Source organism: Uloborus diversus, chromosome 4 (assembly GCF_026930045.1).
Source record: "Uloborus diversus isolate 005 chromosome 4, Udiv.v.3.1, whole genome shotgun sequence".
NCBI lineage: Eukaryota > Metazoa > Arthropoda > Arachnida > Araneae > Uloboridae > Uloborus > Uloborus diversus.
In genome coordinates this window covers 64,944,285-64,965,842 of record NC_072734.1, presented here as the reverse complement: position 1 = coordinate 64,965,842, position 21,558 = coordinate 64,944,285, and the positions used below count along the sequence as shown (strand labels likewise).

At 33.4% G+C, this 21,558-nt stretch overlaps 1 protein-coding gene across 2 annotated transcripts in view; it reads left to right on the top strand.

Annotated features, from left to right (window-relative positions):
* The window catches only part of LOC129220136 (uncharacterized), a 106,919-nt gene that overhangs the window by 47,217 nt on the left and 38,144 nt on the right, over positions 1-21,558 (top strand). The gene's annotated exons all lie outside the window — the stretch shown is intronic.

Sequence of the window (21,558 nt, the reverse complement as noted above, 5' to 3'; positions counted from 1 at the left end):
ATAATTTTTATATTATTATTATTAATCGAAACGAGTATAATAACCGGCTTTTACAAACTTTATCTATTTTAAACCTTGCTGGTTTAAATCTTAATAGTATGTAAACGGCAATTGAGGCTGTAAGAAGCAAAGGGATGTAAATGGCAAAATTAAAAATTTGGAACTAACCAGTGCAAATAGTAGGGGAACCTCTCCTCTGTCTTGGAGCAAGAGATAGAAGTAATAGCTCTGCTAGGTGCTGCTGTACAGCATGATGTATTAAAAAAAATCAGTGACAGCGTACCTAGGACGTTATCTTTAAACGCATTTTACTCAAGACTTGAAAATATCCACTTACATCCCTTTGCTTCTCACTGCCTCAATCGTAGCCGAAACTCAGACCGAACTATATTTGTTGAGTCTATAACAAGGGCAAAACTCCAGTCTGTGGATATCATAATTGCTCTATCGGTATTTTGTATGTACTCTGGTTCTGTCATTCTTATTGTTTATTCTCCTTTTTGGCTTTTTTGAACGGAATTTCTCACACTTCCTGAAACTCACTAATTTACACAGATGAAAGAAGGACCGTCATTTGGGGAGGGGGGGGACAGGCTTTGGGAAATTAGTGTATTTAGGTGTGGGTTTTGCTGCTTTTTGGTATAATTACTCTGAAAATAACCCTTTGCCGCCCCACCCGTCCCCTGGAAAAATTTGAAATGATGGGCCTGGACAAAGGAACTTGTGATCAAGGAACACTTGTCTGCAATATGTTTTACAATTTATTGCTCCAATGACGTTAATTCTCTTCTGCATCAGAAATCACAAGTATGATGGAGGGGAGGGGGGCCTGGCGACCAAACTAATCCTCTCAGGCTCTCGGCGACCCTGATCGCAAATCTGACTGAAAACAAATTAAAAAAAAAAAAAAAAAACGAACATTTCAGAAAATATGCACAAACGGTATCAGGTGTGGTGATAAATGAAAAATTTAAGTGCACAATGAGAAAGTTTTTTACATAAAGTATAACGTTATAGAATTTAGTAGAAATATATTATTTCTAAAATTGCATTCCAGGTTGACCTTATAAGAAGACAAAAATAATAAAGAGGTTGCTCTTAGTGTAAGTAGAATCTCGTTCTAAATAATCAATTTTTATCAAAACTACACCATGACAGCTGAAAAACATACATTTATGCTATTACTACATAAGTTTATATTATGTATTCAAGACAATGTGGATTAATAACATGTTGTGTGCATTTAACACTTTATTTAAAAGAAATGCGTCTAATATTCAAACCTCTGACAGTTGTATGATTATTTAATTTGTGTTCATCTTACATTGTTACAAAAGTTGTTTCTATAATACTAATATTAATTTTGTTAAGGAGTAATATTTTCGGCCAAAAGTATCCTGTTCTTCGCCACCTAAAGTAATCGTTTTATGTCCGGTACTTTTGTCACGTAGTTTTTTAACGTTCGATAAAAAACCTACGACCTTCACAGGTGCAAAAGTAACTACTCCCTGCTGAAAAAAAATCCGACGCAACACATCTAAGTAGGTGTTTTTTTCCTGAAAAAACGTGAATTTACATCCCCCTCCGCGCCCCTCCCCCGCTTTTTGATGTAAAATTTGCTTGAGTTAAGCCCAGGGCCTGATTACTGAATAGGCCAACTAGGCCCTGGCCTAGGGCCCCCGATATTTAGGGGCCCCCAAATGGCTGAAGTTACTTTACTCTATGGCTAAAATTGTTTCAGCCAACGGCTAAAGTTATAAAGTTTAAATACAGGGGGTCCCAAAAAAGTATTTGGCCAAGGGCTCCTCGATACCTTAATCGGGCCCTGGTTAAACCTTGGGAAAAAAATAAGAACGCAAGCCGCAGACGATCTGAAACTTAACGACGAAAATTAGTCTCTTCAAACAACTATTAAAAACAACGAGCTAGACTTATTCTCGCCGGCATAAAAAATCAAAGGAACATCAACTACGAAAATACGACCAAACGAGGGTAATAAAAGTTAAATGTTCCCAGGAGTGATAGATAATGTTCTATAAATTCCTTTGCTTATTGGTGGAATCGGCCTTTAAAAGTAAAGGGTGTTTGTTTAGAAGCATAGAATTTTAGGTTCAAATAAAACACAGTTAAATTGTATTAATTACCATGAATTTGGTTTCATTCGGAAGATGATTCTTTGCCATTTTTATATAAATATGATATCCGGCATATGGCCAATTCGGCCGACTCAACGAAAGTCCAATCGGGAAGTTCAATTTTCTCACTTTTTTCAGCAATTGGAAGCCGTATGTCAGTGATAACGAGCGAATGTTCTCTTCCAAGAGGTCAATCGTCTGTGGCTTATCGGTGTAGACCAGAGACTTCACATACCTTCACAACAATAGTACAGGACAATTCAAGGGTCCATTACGCGAAATTATTCGTTCACCGAACGTTTCTTTCAATAAATCAATTGTGATGCATGCTGTGTGGACACACGTCTTGTTGTCCATTCATGATGAAATAGCAAATCAAACTAAACACAAAACAAGTGACAGCTATCACAAATGGCTCACATATCAAACAATGTTGCCAAGTTAAAGTTATATACCTCTAAAAAAACACCCTTTAAAATAGAGAGATCGAATATCTATTTTAAGCATAAGTGTAAAACAACAGAGCATTTTGTAACTTAATTATAATGTGTTTAAAGCTAAATATGAGATGTAGAACTGCTAAACGAGTTGAAAAATTCCAGTACTTCCACCTAATTTTCTGATCAATATTTCTGTAGCTTTTGTTTTAATGTGTCTTAAAACGTCGCGTCGTTTGCATTGAAAATAGAGGTTAATTAAATTTTTCGTATTGTCGAAAATATCAATGGAACGACAGCTACCTACTTTGTGGCTGCTGTATATATGAATCGAAAAAAGCTTTTTTTTCTCAAAATTCAATTTGTCAAGTTGATAAAAAAATGCCCCTACCGTCCCACAGCTTACATAAAAAGAATTATCCAAATCAAAAAATATGCTAGGCTTAAAGTTAGTAATTTTTTTCAAAAAATCATTTTTTTCTAAAAATTTTTTTGAATAACAGAAGAAATGTTAAATTTTTTTCAAGTGGAAAATTGTGAGTAATAAAGCCGGAAATTATCGTCAAATGAAAGGTTTTGCTCCCATGCGGCATTTAGGTTCCTAAATGCGGACCATTGGGAACCTAAATGCGTACTATGCGGGAACCCGCATAGTACGCAAAAATAAGGATTTTTTAAAGAATTTTCATGATAAATGTATTTGCTTTTAAATTTTTTTTTGCAAATGTTGGCTTAAAAAATTCTTTGCTATTAAAGAATTTTTACTACATTTCTTTATGTTTTACAGATTAAAATTTTTTGAATTTATTTTCCTGATTATATTGTAAGATTAGTTTTGTGAAGTTTAAAATAAAATTAAAGGTAATAAAATATTCTTGCAAGCATCGTTTTCATTTTATTACATTAAAGTATATTATTAAGTATAAAAAACTAAACACCAAAACAATATGTGGGATATTATGTGTATTATCATATTATATCAAGCTTTTTCCATATTACTGTTTTTCAACAGCTCTAAAAGGATGCGTGAGTTCTGCTGGAAGCCTTTTCAGTACACCATTCATAGAGTACTGCAAAGTCGCATAATAATAAGCAATTATCGTTTGGTACCCAAAAGTGTGCCTTTCGCTTCTTATGGGATGCGAAGGGATTTTTTCCCAAAAAATAATGCGATTGGTGAAAATGCGGGCTATGGCTTCCCAGCAGTTAGTTTTACAGAGTTTAAATAATTGTGGACATTTAACAAAAGATCTCCACAAACCGCATGACCTTCTAATAATTTTTCGATTTTTTTCTTTTCTTATGGGAGCCATACTTGGCTTTGCTCAAGAACTGCAAATTTCGGACAAATGCAATTTTTGCTCTCAATTCCGCGGGATTAACCCCGCAAAATATCATGCGGGCTCCCACAGGATTCGGGGTCGGGATTTCGGGATTGGAAACACTATTTCTAACCAAGCCGCATGGCTTTGTAAAATGCTTTTTTTTTTTTTTTGTGAAAATCGCGGAAGCTTAGAATAAATGCGGGAGACAATGTTTATGATAGTTTTTTCCCCTTACTTTTTTCTCCGTCTTTACCGTGTGCATTTTTCAACTTGAAAAATTGTTAACATTTTTCTCTGTTATTAAAAAAAAAGGAGAAAAATATTAATTTTTTGAAGAAAATTATAAACTTTAGGCCTCGTGCGGGGACACCTAAATATTTTTTTGATTCGGATAAAAAAACAATTTAATGTGGGTCGGTAGAGGCAACTTTCTATCAACTTGACAAATTGAATTTCGAAAAAAAAGTTTGTTTCGATACACCCTAATGTATATGTTGGAAAACTCCCCTTAGAGGCTTTAAAAAACAGAGCTCTATTATGATTCATGTCACAAAATGTTTAAGAAGAAAAAAAAATCTTTTCAAAATGGGTTGGGTCGCTGCTCAATAAATCAGTCTTAGATCCCAAATAATCTCGTATAAGAGAAAACACAGCTATCATTAAATAAGAAGTTTAGAGTTTTTAAATCTTCTCATAAAAAGCATTAAAAACCTTCTTTTCCTCCCGAAGTCATCTGATTGTCTAAGTATTTAATTCCTGCAGGGATGGAGGAGGGATTTGTGGAAGGTCGACCCAATATGTCTCGCGGAGGAGCAGCAGGTGATACCTGTAGTTCGAAACTCTCATCGGAAAGCGTCACCCTCTCTTCTGAAGCAGAAAATCACAACTTATGCCACCAGCGATCTTGGTTCCGCTGATAGTTTTGTTCGTCCTGGCCCGATGAGAGTCGCTTTGTGCCTTTTGTATTTCCGATAACATCACGACATGTAGCGATGTAATGGTCGAAGTGGAAAAGGAATAAATGCTTCGTAATTCATCAACAGCAATTCACCATCATTGGGGTTGTTTTCTTCAGTCGAAAGTTCTACTTTTAGTCACTGAAATTGCAGGGGTGCCCACCTGGGGGGAAGAGGGGGGTTTGGCGCAGACTGAGCCATTGAAGTTTTTAGGGGAGGGTTTTTGAGAGGTAATTTTCTCCTTTTTAGGGGAGCTCTTGCTTTTGGGGGCTCTTTGTGAGATTTAGAGGGGTTCGCTCTTGCTATTAGGGGGAATGGGTACCCCTAAAAATTGAAAAATTAAGAAAAAAAAAAGGAGCCAGAAAAAAACGTTTATTTTCATAATAGTTGTTTTTTATACAATTTTTTTACCATGTCCGATTTTGGAAATAAGGCGTGTTCTTAATGACGTTAGAAGGATGTATTTTGGCCCACTACTCCACTGGCGCGCTGAATGTTTACGCATTGTTAAAAAAAAAGATAGACATTAAACCGTAATATTAAAAGCAATCGTAATGAGAATTTTGAATGAAGAATTTTCTGAAGCAAGCATGAAATTCATTAGTGTTATTGCACTATTATATTTTTATCTTTATCTAATGCCAAAATATTGCGCTCTGTACTAATGGCATCACTGAATGGTATTTCACACTTGTAATGTCATGAGCATAAGCGTAAAAAACAAAATTGAATATGCGCACCAATTAAAATATTTTTTTAAATACTAAACTTTGTCAAAGTATTTAAAAATTGTTAAAATTTCTGTTTTAAAGCATGCTCTTTCAGAAAAAAATACTTTTAAAATTTCAAAAACAACCCTATTGCAAAGCTTTCGAGTTTTTTCTTTTTTTTTTCCTATCTTTTAATTATTATTGAGCTATCACGAATTACCTGCTATCCTCACTTGACCAAAGTTGAAGCTGCTCTGGTTTTTCTGATTGCCATGACGACGAGAATAAACTAACTCGTTTTAATATTTATTTATTTTTATTATTTTTATTTTATTAGACACTTTTCAGATTACTTATTCCCATCATTTAAGATTGATAAGAAATAAAAATACATAACATTTATATGCTATAAATAATCTTCATGATAAGTGTACTGCTGGATGTAACCTTATCTGGTGCACAAAATCTTTATATTTTATTACTGCAACTTAATCACTATTTCTTTTTTTATGGAAATGCCTCGTATTGCGAAAAACATAATTTTAATTTAAAACGTCCAAGTTCAAATCAATGCTGGATTTTTTTATTTGATAGAATGATGCATGCCTAGAAAGCTTTACTTTTAATGTAATAAAAAAATAATTTAGATTTAGCTTATGTTTCTGTAATATTCATCTTACTCCTTTATAGGGAAATAAACTTATGCTTGAGAAATTCAATGATGAAAGAACGGTAGAATCAATCGGGAAAAGCTAATCATGTTAGCCTGGGGTAATACATATTATTAGTATTTCGTGCGTAATGAGACTTCAGATGGGTTTAGATTTTGTAGCTTTGTCATAGTAGCAGAATGTTGTGGGAATAAAATAGAATCGTATTTTTTTTCGTATTCCATTTTTAGAAATTCATATTTCGTACATTAAGTGCGATTTTATTGAATAAACTTTAATATAAGGTATGAAAATAAATTTGAGCACTTTTTCCTACTTTTTACTTGGACAATGCTAAAAAAAAGTGTGTCAAACGAAGTAAAAATTTCTTCATCAATCCGAAATCAATTACTTTATGTTTCATCAAGCATTTTTTTAAAAATATCTTTGTTTTATTTATGTTTATTTATTTACTATAAAGCCGCCCGTCAAGATATGACTAGTGAAAATTGCTTCTACATTTGAACGCATTTGCCTGTTTGTTGATATTTTGATACTTGAAATTATAACCGCAACTCCAGTGGATTATCCTACACTCCAGTTGGTAGCGTTCATTGTTGACCATTTTTTTGTTTCTTCATTCCCCTGAAATGACGCAGTCTTACCAGTAAAACAGTTAAGTTACCGGATCGAGTTCAGCCTTGTCACAATACAGCCTTTCACTGCATTTTTAAACATTATCAAAATACAATGTCAAATTATAATGCCGTGACGCGATTTTCATTGTTGAAACTCGCGGGTTGCTCGATCATTGGCTATTATTTATATGAGGATTTGTTTTGACAGTGTCACCAGGAACGTAAAATTCCCTTTTGGAAATCCTGGTCACAAGCTGAGTTTGCTGCCTCAAATTCTTTCTGCTGAAAAATGAGACACCGAATACAGCTTTAGTTTATCGATATTAGCGATATTTAACAAGATTTTCCCGTAGATCAAACTTTTAAAATTGTATGAAATTTCTGTCTCTGTAAAACTGTCTTCCTTTCATCGCTTCGCAACAGACTAGAGAGTCCAAGGTACAGTCAACTCTCGTAACTCGGAAGAGGAGAAAGAAGTTGGAGAAAGTAACTCGGTAGTCCTTTTGCACGTTCCATTTTGCTGTGTCGTAGCAAGGCTTCACTTGATACGCGTCTTATCAGGCTCAGTCATTTCAATAAAAGTTGTAGTATGAAACCAATCAATCAAACAAAAAACCTGGTCAGACTCCAGTGACATCTGGTGGATTTTGTGGCAACTTTTAACTATATAAACAACAGATAAGATTATTCTTAAAGAGAATAGTTATTCAAAATTGAGTTCAAAAGTATTTGAGTTAATTTAAAAGTGGTTTCTTTTCTTCCTGAGGAAAAGTGTTTGAAAAGATATTTTAGGCAAAAAGTGAAAAAATATGAAACTTTGTTTTCAAGAAAAATTAAGTTTGGAAACAAAATCAGATGAATATAAGCTGAGGAAGACAAATCAATGTAAATTCCGTGTATGAAAAAATGTTGTGATTAATTATTCCAACTTTTCGCAATAAGCATTTTCAAAATTATTTGAGTAATGTAACTGCAAACCTTCAATAAATATAAATAGGAGTGAGCATATATTGCAATTTATACATTGAATAACAATTTCAAACGAATTTTAAACGAAGTTTTCTGTTCGAAAAGTATGTGAATAAATGTTTTGGAAATACTGTTATTTTTTCTTTTTTTTTTTTGGGGGGGGGGGGTAATTTCTGCTTCCGATTAATAAAAAACAAACATTGGAAATTTGGCTCTGAAGGAAATAATGCGTAATATTATATAATTAAGCATTACATCTTATGGACGAAACCATACTGTCTATTAAACGTATGAACTATGCTTAATAATTTGTATCAAGAAAAAGTATTTTTTTGGTTTTATTATGCAAAAGTTAATTACACATGCTTCATCAAGCACAACTGATAAATATATTTATCAGTTAAAAACAGAAAACAAATGAAAGTAGCGATTGTTTCTCATAATTATTACTAACCCAGGCAACGCCGGATATTTTTGTTAGTTGATAAATATATTTATGGAAACATTCAGAGAGCTTTTAGTATTTTTTTTTCTTATACTTTAAAGTTTAATTCAAAATTAGTTATTTTTTAAAAACATATTCTGAAAATGGTGAATAGCTCAATTTGATATCTTTAGTTTTTTTTACAATAAGGACTATTAAAATGCACAAAAAATGCATAGAGATACAATTTTTCTAAAGAAAAGTAAGTAGAAAAGATATCAAATAAAAGTTTTGCCATAAAACTGATCGTTAGTATCGATCATTATAAATTACAATTTATATCATAAAGGAGTACGTTGTATGTTAAAAAAAAAAGAAATTTAAATCATTTAAAAGTACATTGAAACAATATTGAATTTACCCGGAAAAACATGCCAATAAAAATTTCAAAAAAAGAAAACATGGCTGCTTTTTATTTAAAGATTTTTATAAACCTATACATACCAGCCTTTAAAAAAAAAAAATAATTCCTTTTTTTTTTGAACAAAACTTTTGCTTGTTGAAAAAATAAATAGATAAAAATAATAATAACAGTTAAAAAAATAAAAACGAGCCTGTTAAAAAGGTAAACAGTATTCCAATGTTTACGCATTGTGAGGAAATTTAAAGGGGAGAAACTTCGCCACATAAATACATTATTGCACAAAAAAACATGAAAAGTTCCACAAAATTTTAAATTATTTGTTAAAGATCAAATTTAAAAAAAAAAGCCATTAAGTAGCATAAAAAGTTACATTAAAATGAAAAAAAAAAAAAAAAAATAGAAAATTAAATTAAGCTATTTCGTAATCCGCCAAATCAAAACTAAACAGTATTAGAAAGCAACCATGTTACTGTATTCAGCCAAAGATCCATTAAAGTGTAAAATAATTCGCCAGATAAATGTATTAATTAATTAAAGAACAATAAAAGTTCCATCAAAGTATCAAAAGAACAAACATTGGCGACAGCAATTTTAGCAATAGAAAAAGTTTTCGCCAATTTCACATGTTCCGCGATTCGTTAATTCCCCCATGATTTTAATGTGAATATTAAATGACAAGAAATATAATTCTGTCAAATTTTGTGACGCCAAAGAATTTCATATATGTGCGTCACGATGCATTTCAACTCTTGGCGATTATTTTTCATTTTATTTGTTGTTCCCGTATATTCGGTTTTTTTGGTTTCAATAAAATGAAGCTTTTATAGTTGTCAAATATAGTTTGTTCAGCATATTTTTTTTATATTTTACTGAAACTTTTAGTGTCGTTTCGTGGGTAGTTTCATTTACTGAGAGGATTATTGAAACTTTTAATAAATAAATGGTAATAAAACTTAAATGCTTTCGATCATCCAATTTATTTATTTTTCGAAGTAGTATGTTATTCTGTTTTTTTCGCGGATTTTTAATCAAAACAAAGTAAAATAATTCGTCAAATAAAAACAAGATGTTAAAATAATATGAGAAATCTCGTTAAAATATTTCGCTAAATCAATTTCAATTCTCCATTATTATGTGACATAATCAGCAGAATAAATTAATCTTGTCATAAGTAAAAATTGAAAGTGTAAATTTTGTAAAATTAGAAAAAGAAGCAAACATACGACAATGTAAGCCTTATTTTTTAATTTTCGCTGACGATGATGTAAGTGCAATTTTTCAGTTTTCGCCAAGTAAAGGTAAAGAGAAAATTCATCAAGCTGAGCGACGTACCTGTAACTAAATAATATCAAAAGAGCAAATACAGTGGCTCCCAAAAGTGTTCGTACACCTTGAAATTTTGTAGTAAAACCAAAATAACGCAAAACTGAATTTGAATATGAAGTCCAATTTTTTTTTCACGCCATTCTTATGCCATTCTGAATAAAACTCAGTAGTTTTTTTCAAAATATTGCCAGATTTTATTTTTTAAATTTGTCAAAAAATGAAGAGACGGAGAAATAATACGCCACAAAAGTCGTCGTACACTCAAATTTTTTCGAATAAATTCATGATTAAAACTATCATATGTCATTTTTTTATTATTTTTGCATTGTGTTGACCCTTAAAAGTCATTTGGCTTTAATTTTTTGTTTATTTATTCCTTAATATTATGCTTATTACTTTAAAATGACTGGTATTTGACAAACATCACAAACACCATTCGAAATTTGAATTGATTACTCATAGTAGCGGTAAATTGGTTTGAAATGTCTCTAAATTAGGTAATTTATACCATTCTATAGTGAAGTGCTTGATAAAATGCTTTAAAGACAAGAATAGGATCGAAAACACGGTAAGAAAAGGTCAACTGGCAAAGTTAACAATGCGTGATCGGAGGTTTACAGTTAAAAAAATTATGAAAAATACACATTTGAGTGCTGAAAAAATTTCTGCAGAATTGAATGAAACATTTTACGTTTAATTTTCACCTAAAATTGTTCGCCAAGTTCTCTGATAAACTGGATTAAATGGGACCTCTTCCTGCAGAAATTTTCTTGTTCGTGCGAATAACAGTAAGCTTACGCTTTCCGTCGCAAAATCAATGATAAATAAGCTCAAAACGTTTTGGAACAACGTCTTACTTATAGATGAAAATAAATTTAACATTTTGGGTTAATTGTAAATAAAAGAACATATACATTGTTGTATAATTGTAAATAAAAGAAAAAATGAGGAATTGAATCTGAAGAACTTAGTTGGATCAGTTAATCAGGACGGTGAAAGTGTTTTAGTGTGAGGGTGCATTACAGCATCAGGACTTGGAAATTTGGAATTTTTTGATTAAATAGTGAATCATGCTGTTCATTTAAATATTTTAAAAAGCAATTTTAAACTATTAGCCCAAAATTTAGTAATCGGAAACAACTTTGTTTTTTATCGAGATAACGATAAGAAGCACACGTTTGCGTTTGGTGCCTCAAAAATTGTCCTTAAGCTTAGAAATACCCCCTCAATCTCCAGATTTGAACTTAATGTAACATATTTAGAGATATCTGGGGGCTAGATTACGAAAATACAGCTTTGAAACGAAAATAGAGCTAGAAACAGTAAGACTTAAACTGGGGTTGAACACTTACTCAGAAATTACGCAAAAAAAAGAAAGAAAAAACAATGAAATCTATTCCCAGACGTTTAAAAGCTCTTGTTGATATTGCATGATGTTCTACTAAATAATAACTTTGTAAAAAGTTAGATTATTTACTAATTTTTTGACATTTTTTCAAAGTGTACGAAGACTTTTGTGAGATAAAATTTCCGGCAATTTTTGGTTTTTGATTTTTTAAAAATTATGTTTTAATGTTTTATTAAAAATTTTCATGTAGTTTTTTTAAATATAGATCATAGATCTTATAATAAAATACCTATTCCGAAATATTAATTCTAACCAATGGATAATGGCCTATTTCATTGAAAATCGTAGGTGTACGAACACTTTTGGGAGCCACTGTATGTATTACAGTCTTACCGATATTGTGAAAATAAAACAATTATTGTCGAAATCTTGACGATTGCGCCATTAAATACCTCCTTTAAATATGCAGTAAAATACTATATAATTTATAAACAACAAGGTTTCCTTCTCAGACATTTTTTTTTTAATTTAGAGGAAGAGTAATGTTCGCACCCTTCTTGATATCAACTCACATTAAATGTCTCAAAAAATGTATACGTAATCTCTTGGGCCGGCTTACTAAAAGTGAGATTAAGGCTCAAAATGCTTTGGAGTTCCCTGTGCTTCAGGGATGCATTTTACCAGAAGTGAATGAGAAATAGTTGAATACTGAGTTGGGACCAGCTTCACCTGAAAAGGGAATTTCTTTTCCTTGAAAAACAGACCTGGTACGCCGTTCCGGCATTAATTCACCCTGTACTACACTACTGACCATCGGTTAACCATATCAATGAAATTTTACGTTAAAGATTGAAAAACATCACTTTTTACTACAGAAATAATACGTTAACTAATGTAAACAAATGATTTCCCCCGGTTATACTACAGCGCCATCTTACGGGCAAGGCGGCGCCTTTGATCTTTTGAGAAATGACTGAGACTGATAAGACACGCATCGAGTGAAGTCTTTGTCGTAGTAATTTCAGATTTCAGGCTCCAGCAAAAACATCCAATTTCGTTAAATCTGAAAGTGGTGTTGTCCATATTTACCACGCTTTATATTGCCGTGGGCAAATAAAGGACAGTAACTGTTTTTTTTTTTTTTTTTGCATTTTAGCCATTTATTGTACGTTAGCTGTAGCGAACAAGCTTGCTTTTTTGATTTCCGCTGAAAAAAGCACAGAAATAAAAAAAAAATAAATAAATAGTCCAATTCCAACATTTTCATATTTTTAGTTGCATTTCTTCAAATATATCTAAAAAATCATTTCTGCAGATATTGTCATTTGCCTGCCCACAGCAATATAGATTTACTAGAGGTCCCGACAGACGTTGTTCTGTTCAAACTTTGTAAATTGAAAAGTTGCAAAATTTCAATAAACCATTAAGTGTTTGAACCTTTTTGTTGATAAAAATAAGTAAAAAGAAAATGTTTTAAGCTGCTTGGTGTCAGAATGCCTATATTTATTACAACTTGATTTATCTAAATGCCCACTGAGCAAATTGTTTTATTAACTACTAGCAAAAATACCCGGCGTTGCCTGGGTCAGTAATAATTATTAGAAAAAATCGTTACTTGCTTTTGTTTTCTGTTTTAAGTAAAAGAATTTAAAACACATCTTTTTGACGTGATTAAAAATCGAGTTTCTTCCTTACCCATAAAACTAAAATAGCAATCAGTATAAAAACAAATTAGTATTGATTAAGAAACGAAAGCACTATATTTAAGCATATACAAATTTAAAAAACATGAAATTAATCTTCTCATGTTTAAAAAGATTAATCTGTTGATACTTTTTTTTTTAACATGGAGTCGAAAACCTTCTCTGTATGGCTAATGAAGTACGAAGTGATTAAAAAAAAGTAGCTGCGCTCGTAATCCCCTTATACTTGCTTTAGTTATTTCGGGAAATTTCAATCATTGTGGCTCTTGGTGCGATTTTACCGAATTTGCGAAAGTCCTTTCGAGGTACCTTCGATGATGCTCCCCCATTCTTTCCTTACTTTGTAAAACGATATGATATTAATTTTCGTTACAGAGATATCGTCGCCAGATGCTGAGATATTTTTGGTCACCATAAAATGGCGCTAAACAGTTTCATCCCAAATGTTACCAAAATAAGTAATAAAATTTGGTGATTGTTTGAAATTGTGCAAAAAGGAAAATTAATGAAAGTTTTTGTGCTGTTTATGGATTTGCCTAATTTAGTTGCTGGATTATTTAACACAGTAAAAAAAGTCTTTTGAAAATTCTTTGATTGGCGATATTTTCTTTACATGGTGAAAGCTGAGAAACATTATGACGTAGTCTTCGGCTTCAAAAACAGCAACGTTGAAAAAACTGCCAAATGCATCAGCTACGGAAATCTTTCTGCAAAAATTTTGGCGATCTGCTGGTTGTTTGGATAATGAGTAAGCGTTCAATTAGCATAAATAATAATAAAAACCATTAATTACTTTAAAGTTCCGTTTAAATGGAAAATCATCAGCCAAATCATGTATTATTTGCCAATCTTGTGCAAAAATCTTACTTCAAGATTTGACTTGAGAAAAGCCTTGAACAATCACGAAAAGCAAAGAAAGTCAACAATACAACAATTGTCGCTATCGACAGGGAGTTGAGATGATACACTAAATACTGTATTGAGTTGAGGAAAGCCTTCGAACATGGATCTAAAAAGCTCATAACTCGTTTTTTATTCTACTTAGAAATTTCGAACAGGTGTCATCTTCAGCAGAAAAATCAGAGCTTTCGATGGACATATAATGTAAATATGTGCAAGTATTTTTTCATCCCAATGTTAGAGAATTTATACAAAAATTGTGTTTTATTGCCCCCCTAAGGGGGTTTTGCCCCCCATAACGGGACGAAAACTACCCTATGTGTTATTCTGATGCATAAGCTATATTATTGTAAAGTTTCATCAAAATCCGTTCAGTAGTTTTTGCGTGAAAGAGTAACAAACATCCATACATCCATCCATACATCCATACATCCATCCATACAGACAAACTTTCGCATATATAATATTAGTAAGATAGGAAAGTGTCAAACAATGCATTTAAAAAAAATCCTGTAAGAAGTGTTATTTTCAACGCGTACAGATGAATACCAGAACATTTTTTTTTTTTTAGTCAATAACTAGAAGTTCCATCTAGAACTAAACGAGCCTACTTTTCTTCATACGAACATTGATCAGCAGATCAATATGCTTTCAATAAGCTAAGATTGCAAATCCTTTCAAACATATCTTCATAGCATTTCAAAAACCAATTTCTAGGGAAAAATTATAGTTGGGGCTAGAGCCGCTAAATAGATTGACCGACGCATCTGCTTAAGTTAAGCCATTTTGGATCGGGTTTTTCATTGTTGCGTAGCTAGGGTTACCACAGTAAAGTTTCGCGTTTCGCCAAATTTGCCGTGAATATAGAGTAAAGAAATTTACATAGAGAGTCCCCGTTTATGGTTGAAAAGGAGATGAAATTGAATCCGGCATTATGGGATACAGCGGTGCAATTATGGGTGGGATTATGATACCAACTAAATCAAGTAGCTGGCTGATTGGTTTACATTTTAATTCATGTTGTATTGCAACTTCAAAATTGTGCCTCATAAACTTGCAACAATATCTAAGTTTAAATTAACAACCAATTGAGATGCAGTAATGGAATGTTTTGAATCAAAATGTATCTCAAGATATTTAGCAAGAAGCTAAGGATCTTGGGATACAGCGGTGCAAATTCCGGCTTCAGTTTCTTAGTACAGCTCTCTATGTAATGTTCTTTACTCTATGACTAATCCCCACAGCTAAATTTCTTTTATCTGTCTATCTATCCCTATCGGTTTATATTTATTTATGTGTATCTATGAAAATATGTCCATATTTCTATTTATATCTATAGTTATTAGTACCTGTCTATCTATCACATTTTATTATCTATTTTTCTATCTATACTAAGAAATCGCCGTCAAGGTACGACGGGTGAAAATTGCTTCTACGTTTGAACGAAGCCATTGCCTGTTTTGTGATATTTTGATAGTTGAAGTTCTAACCCTAACTTTGGTGGGTTAACCCACAACTTCAGTACATAGCGTTCATTTGTTGACCACTTTTTCGTTTCTTCATTCCCCTTGAAATGAGTCTTTCTAGTAAAAACAGTTGAGATGCCAGATCCAGTTCAGCCTTGTCAAAATAAAGCATTCCGCTTCATGTCATCAAGATGGCCGTGGTAGCCTGATCGGTAGAGTGTCGGATTCGGGGCCGGAGGGTCCTGAGTTCGAACCTCTATGGTCGAAGATCCACCGTCGTCATTAAAGGGGACTGGGCGACGTTAAATATGCTCGTGGTCTCAATGTCCTCCAAGTGAAACGATACCTCTGGGGATGCTAGCACCAGGTAGCTATTAGCTCCTGGTCTAGTTCTAAATTCTCATTAACTGTTCGATCCGGTGATGGTGCTGCCATCTATCGGTATAAAAAATAATGGAGGCAAGGCACTTAGTATATGCAGTCCTCCACATAAATACAGTTGTAGTCAGTTGTGACTCGGAATCGAAATCGAAATCGAAATGTCTCATCAAGAGCGTTACTCAATCATTCGCTATTACATATATGAGGATGTCTCTATACTTGTACTTTCTCTTCATTTATATTTATCTATCCATATTTGCGTGAGTGTAAAAATAAATGAAAACCCCCTCCATGAAAAATGTCTCGCTACGCCACTGAAAATGGGTACTAAAGCGTTGCTGCTGATGAAAATCTATCCATCCGACATGCATCTTTTATGAGCGATGCCCGCCACTCAGCTATACTGATGCGATTCGAAATTCGGCAGGCATGGAAACCCTGCACTCTTCCTCTCCCGGTGGGATGCTTGAAGCATCCGCATGCAAAGCGCGCGTGCTTTTCCTTCTTCGCCCCACTTGCATGCGAGACGTGACCGGCCTCCGAAATGCGCTTGGTCGTTCACCGGGGATGCGCATTCATAAGTGTCTGTGTGTCTCGGAGCTCTTCAGTTTTTAAGAGAAATTGAAGCATAGAAATGAATGATTTTTTTTAAATGCCGATAACTTAGGAGTTAAAAAGAAAATCATTCCCAAAAATGTCTTTTCTTTTTCCTTTTTACTACGTCCAAACTAGATTGAGAAAAGTAGTGAATTCATCAGTTTAGTTACTGATTCGAAATGTCTCATTCTAAGCAGTGCAGTTTTGAGTTATGTAGCTCTCTTTTTGCATTTATATTGCTTTGCACTCTGAATACTGTCGTGCAAACGTAAACTTGAAGATTATGAAAAGATAGAAAATGATGATTTATAGAAAATTTTAGATAAAACTAATTCGAGTCACTCAGTCATCCCGCGCGATCTCTTTTGTCACCGTTAGGTGCGCGATCTCTCTCAGGTTAAAATTAGGGGTGTGCAGCAGAAAAAGACTGAGAATCGGGTCCTTTATTCAATTTACTTTTGTATTCGCACACTTTAAACAACACATTTATTTGAAATCTTTATATATTAATAGGCAAACCGTTTTCTTTCGGTACCAATTTCTACTCTGTTTGTGAACCGATTTCCTTCATTCTTTTTTTGTTCAGTGCACCCAAGGTCCAATAACTTAAATCCATTAGAAAAAAAAAGTTATAAGCGTTTTTTAGTTAGCGAAACTCAAAAATTTTAATTTTATCTCTTTTCCATTGTTGAAATTCATTGTTGGAAGCGTGAAGCATCAAGTTTTAATTCATTTTTAAACCGCTTTTTCTACACGAAAAATGCATTTTAATGCTTCGATCTTGGTATGGTTGGAAAGCTCATGAAAAATACTTTGAAACATGTTCTACCTGGTTTTACCGAACAAAAACGCCAACCGGCTAGAAGCGCTAGAAAAAGCGCTAGAAGCATTAAAAGTTGGTGACAATTCATTTTTATTTGCTTTTCACGCGACATAGTTAGCGTGAAGAAATTGCTAGATAATATTACGTGTTGCCATTTCTTGCTTGAGTACGTATTAAGAAATGAAATTCGTTTATATAAAGGTTTCACGTATAAACTGAGTTTTGCGGTATCATTTCATTCAGTAAGATAGTTTTTTCTGGGAATTTGGCGATCTTTATCCATTGGCGTCAAATTTTTGGCAGAAATGCTAGCGCGACAATTGTTTTTTCCTTTGAATACGCAAATAGTAGGGAAATATCTATTTGTACAGGGTTATCGCAAAGCAGGGTGCTGTACAAGAAGGAAGTCACGCTTTAAGGTGGGATTCATGAAATTGTAAGTTTGTGACAAGGGGGAGAGGGGGAGAGGGAGGTGGAGAGGAGAGATACAGTGGGGAGAATGTGACATCGCAAGTTTTTTAATGAAAATGGCATTTGTCACGAAATTTTATACCTTTAATGCCAAAGATCAAGGTAACTTAATTAATGATAGTCGACTTTTTTTTATAAGAAGTTATTGTATAAACTGAGTTTTGCGGTAGCATTTCATGCGAGATTTCGATAATTGGGAAATTGGCGATCTTTATCCATTGGCGTCAATTTTTTGGCAACAATGCCAGCGCGAGAAATGTTTTTCCCTTCCCACACGTAAACAAAGAGTAGAGAAATATATATTTGCTTAGGGTTATCACAAGGGAACATATGTTATCCGAAATGAAATTATTCACGCCAAGAATTTGACGACCACGCCAATTTCCCAATCATCAAAATATGCCCTTTCATTCATTTATCTTGAGATTAACATATAGTAGGGGAGCCCAAAGGGTTTTTGGGGATTTACTCGAGCGCGTCAGATAAACATAGAGGAGATACCTTACATCCTGTCGAGTATTTACACCAAATGTTAGCCTTTTTTGCTAGTGGATGCGTCTAAGACAGCTTGTCAGATTAGTAAAAAAAAAAAGCTGACCATTGGATTTATTGAAGTGCGACAGATTAAGATAAGGTGGGTTAGTTACAAGCTAAAGAGTGTACATTTACAAAACCTGACGATTTGATTGTAACGCAGAAGGTTACAAAAATGTAAAAAAAAAAAAGTGGATTTTCTCGAGCGCGGTGGATTTTTTTTTTATGTTAAAGGAAATAATGCAAGAATCACGGAAAACATATAATCTGCCGATTTCGACATGACTAACTATCACAAATCGGCTACAAAGATTGGTAAAAGGGGAGTCCAATGTGTTTTTGAAGTTTAACTCGAGCGCGTCAGATAAACATAGGGAAATTACTAGGGCTCGACCGATGGCATTTTTTGGCCGATGGGCCGATGCCGATTGTTGGCCGATTGTTCAAAGATGGCCGATGACCGATGGCCGATTGTTTTCCTCCAAATGGCCGATTGCCGATGGCCGATGCTGTTGGCCGATGGCAAAAAAAAAATCTAACAGAAATAAATTGATAAGATTGTCAGGGATTTAAAGGATCATTGATTCATTTCACTTTACTTCCTTTCTACGAATAAGGAATTGTAATCCTCCCCCCCCCCCGCCCAAAATCAGATTTCGACCTAAATTTTTATTTTACGATCATCCAATTTAAACTTCACAAGTTTTTTCGGCAAATATGTACATTGCATGTGTATCTAAAAACATATAGATGACCGAAATATCCATTTTGAAAGCCTCCTCAGTTAATTTTCGCAAATTATCTTGTGATGTTTTCATACGCGTAAACTTACGTCACTCAAAAACGTTATGAAATAGTAAGTTGAAAACTCATGCGCAGGTAGTATGATTTAAAAGTTCGAGGACAAGTTGTATAAAAATTTACCGTGAATCTATCTACAAAATAGTCACCTTGAACGACTATGCACTTCTGCCACCGTTCGTATAGCTTTTAGAAGGACTCCTGAAAGACATTTATTGCAACTTCCTGTAAGACCTCTTTCGCTGCTGCGACTTCATCGTGGGATCGTGGGGAAGAAAGCGACTTTCATGTTGAGGATGCACGGTTCAATTGGTCAATAGTCTGATATGACAAACCAATAACATCACGTTTCGTCGGACTTAGCTCCGTGTGACTTTTACCTGTTCCCAGCAAAAAAAAAAAAAAAACATTTGCATGGACGCCGTTTTCTTCCGTCAGGAGAAGATAAAGCTGCATCACAGAAGGTACCAAAAATGGCTTCCAGGAGTTTTTCCAAAAGTTATATGAACACTGGCAGAAGTACATAGTCCCTCAAGATGATCTTTTGTAGGTGGATGTGCTTCGGTAATGTGAACTATTCTGGGTAAGGTTTTATACAGCTTGTCCCTCGAACTTTTGGATCGTACTACGTACAATCTGTATAGGGTGTAGTTATGCTTCTCCTTTTTTGACTGCTGTATAATGGAAGACAAAGAACAACAGCCAAAAAAAAAAAAAAAAAAAAATGGGGGAAAAACAAAGAGACTGTTTAATAACCAATTGATTTTTTTTTTAATTGAACATATAACTAAGATTTCAGTAATATTGTAATAATGTTTGGATTCAGGTAAACTAAACATAGTTAAAAAGCATTAAATTATGTTGTTTAATCATTCAAAAAAAAAACTATGAAACCGTCAACAAATTACGCTATTAAAATGGAAAGATTGCACGCAGACATTTTTTAGTCATCAAGCTAAATAAAAAAGGTAACAGATAAATTACAACATTAAATCATAATAGGAATATTTTTATACTTATTTAAAATTTATGAATAGAAAAGTTGGCATTTTTCATGAAATGTATAACAGTGACATAAATTTTGCGGAAGAAAGAAATAGCCATGAAATGAGCGAGGTTTTTAAAACGCAGCTACAATAAACAAACTCAATATTTACACCAAGTTAATAACTGAATACATATATATACTACTTGATTTGATGTTTGCACACGTAATATTGAACAATTTGATTGATTAATCTTTTATGAAGCACTACAAACACGTTCAAATTAAATTTTTCAATTTAACAATAATTTTCTGAAATTTAAAAAATTGCATTGTAGAAAATCCTTGAAACTTTTCTATAACATATTATTAAACATATGATGAAAACGAAAATAACTTATTCATTGATTTTATATAAATACATAAAAATAGTTACAACAGGAAAAAAAATCGATTGCTATTAATGATGCAAAAAAGGTGACGCATTACAAAATATAGGTGAAACAAGTATAAAAAATATGCAAAATGACATTTCTTGACCAAAATAAATAATTGCTAAATATTTAAGAAATGCTTGAAACGACGAGGGCGGATTAGGGGGTCACCCTCTGATTTTGGAGTAATTCACAATGTTAAACTTCGGCCCCAACTTCGGCTTAATTTTTTTAGTACAGAAACGCTACCACCAACGCCTCGGAAGAGTTTCTGAATCTACTTCAGCACTTCCGAAGAAAAAATTCAAAATTCCTTTGTTTTCCGAATTATGTCACCATTCAAAACGTCTTTAATCAATTTCTAATTAATGCTCTAAATTCTTCCTAAACAATAGATAAAACTTGAAAAAAAAATCTCTAATTTTATGAATGGTGTTAGTTTTGAACAACTCAGAAGTACAACTTTAGTTGAATTTCAGAAGTTGAGGGAGTGGGAGGAGGAGCACGCAAGTGTTCTCGGAAATACAAAAAAATAGTCGTAAAAAATAGAATTCAAAATAATAATATACATTGAGCAGAAAAACCCTTTTAAAACTTGCACCCGAGTTTGTTTTGACGTGCAGTGGCGGATTTTAAAATGTAGCAAATGTTGCAATTACGCGAGAGGCCCCATAACCATAGGGACACCGTAGGAGTTACAAAAATGCTTTTGATACATGTTTTACAACTTCTCTGATAGAGAAATACGGCCCCAAAATGTATTTTGACGGGCCCCAAACTTGTAGCTCCGCCCGCAGAAGCGATACAGAAAAGACTGCATTACTGTGATTCATATTACAAACATCGAAAAATTAAAAATTACCGTCGCGTCGGTTCAACGGGAATCGAACAAAATGAAACAAAATCGGTTTCGCCATCTCATATTTGTTTCCATGGTCTCCAATTCTGCAATATATCACCAAATGATCGTCAGTCTCAGGCGCTATATTAGTTTTGCATTGAAATAAGTAATTAATAGCCACAAAAAATCAGTTAACAGGCTTTTTAGAACATCCGATCGAAAACAAAAAGGGAAAGTCACAACTGAAACGTGCGCACTTTCCAAAGGCGAAAATTTAGCC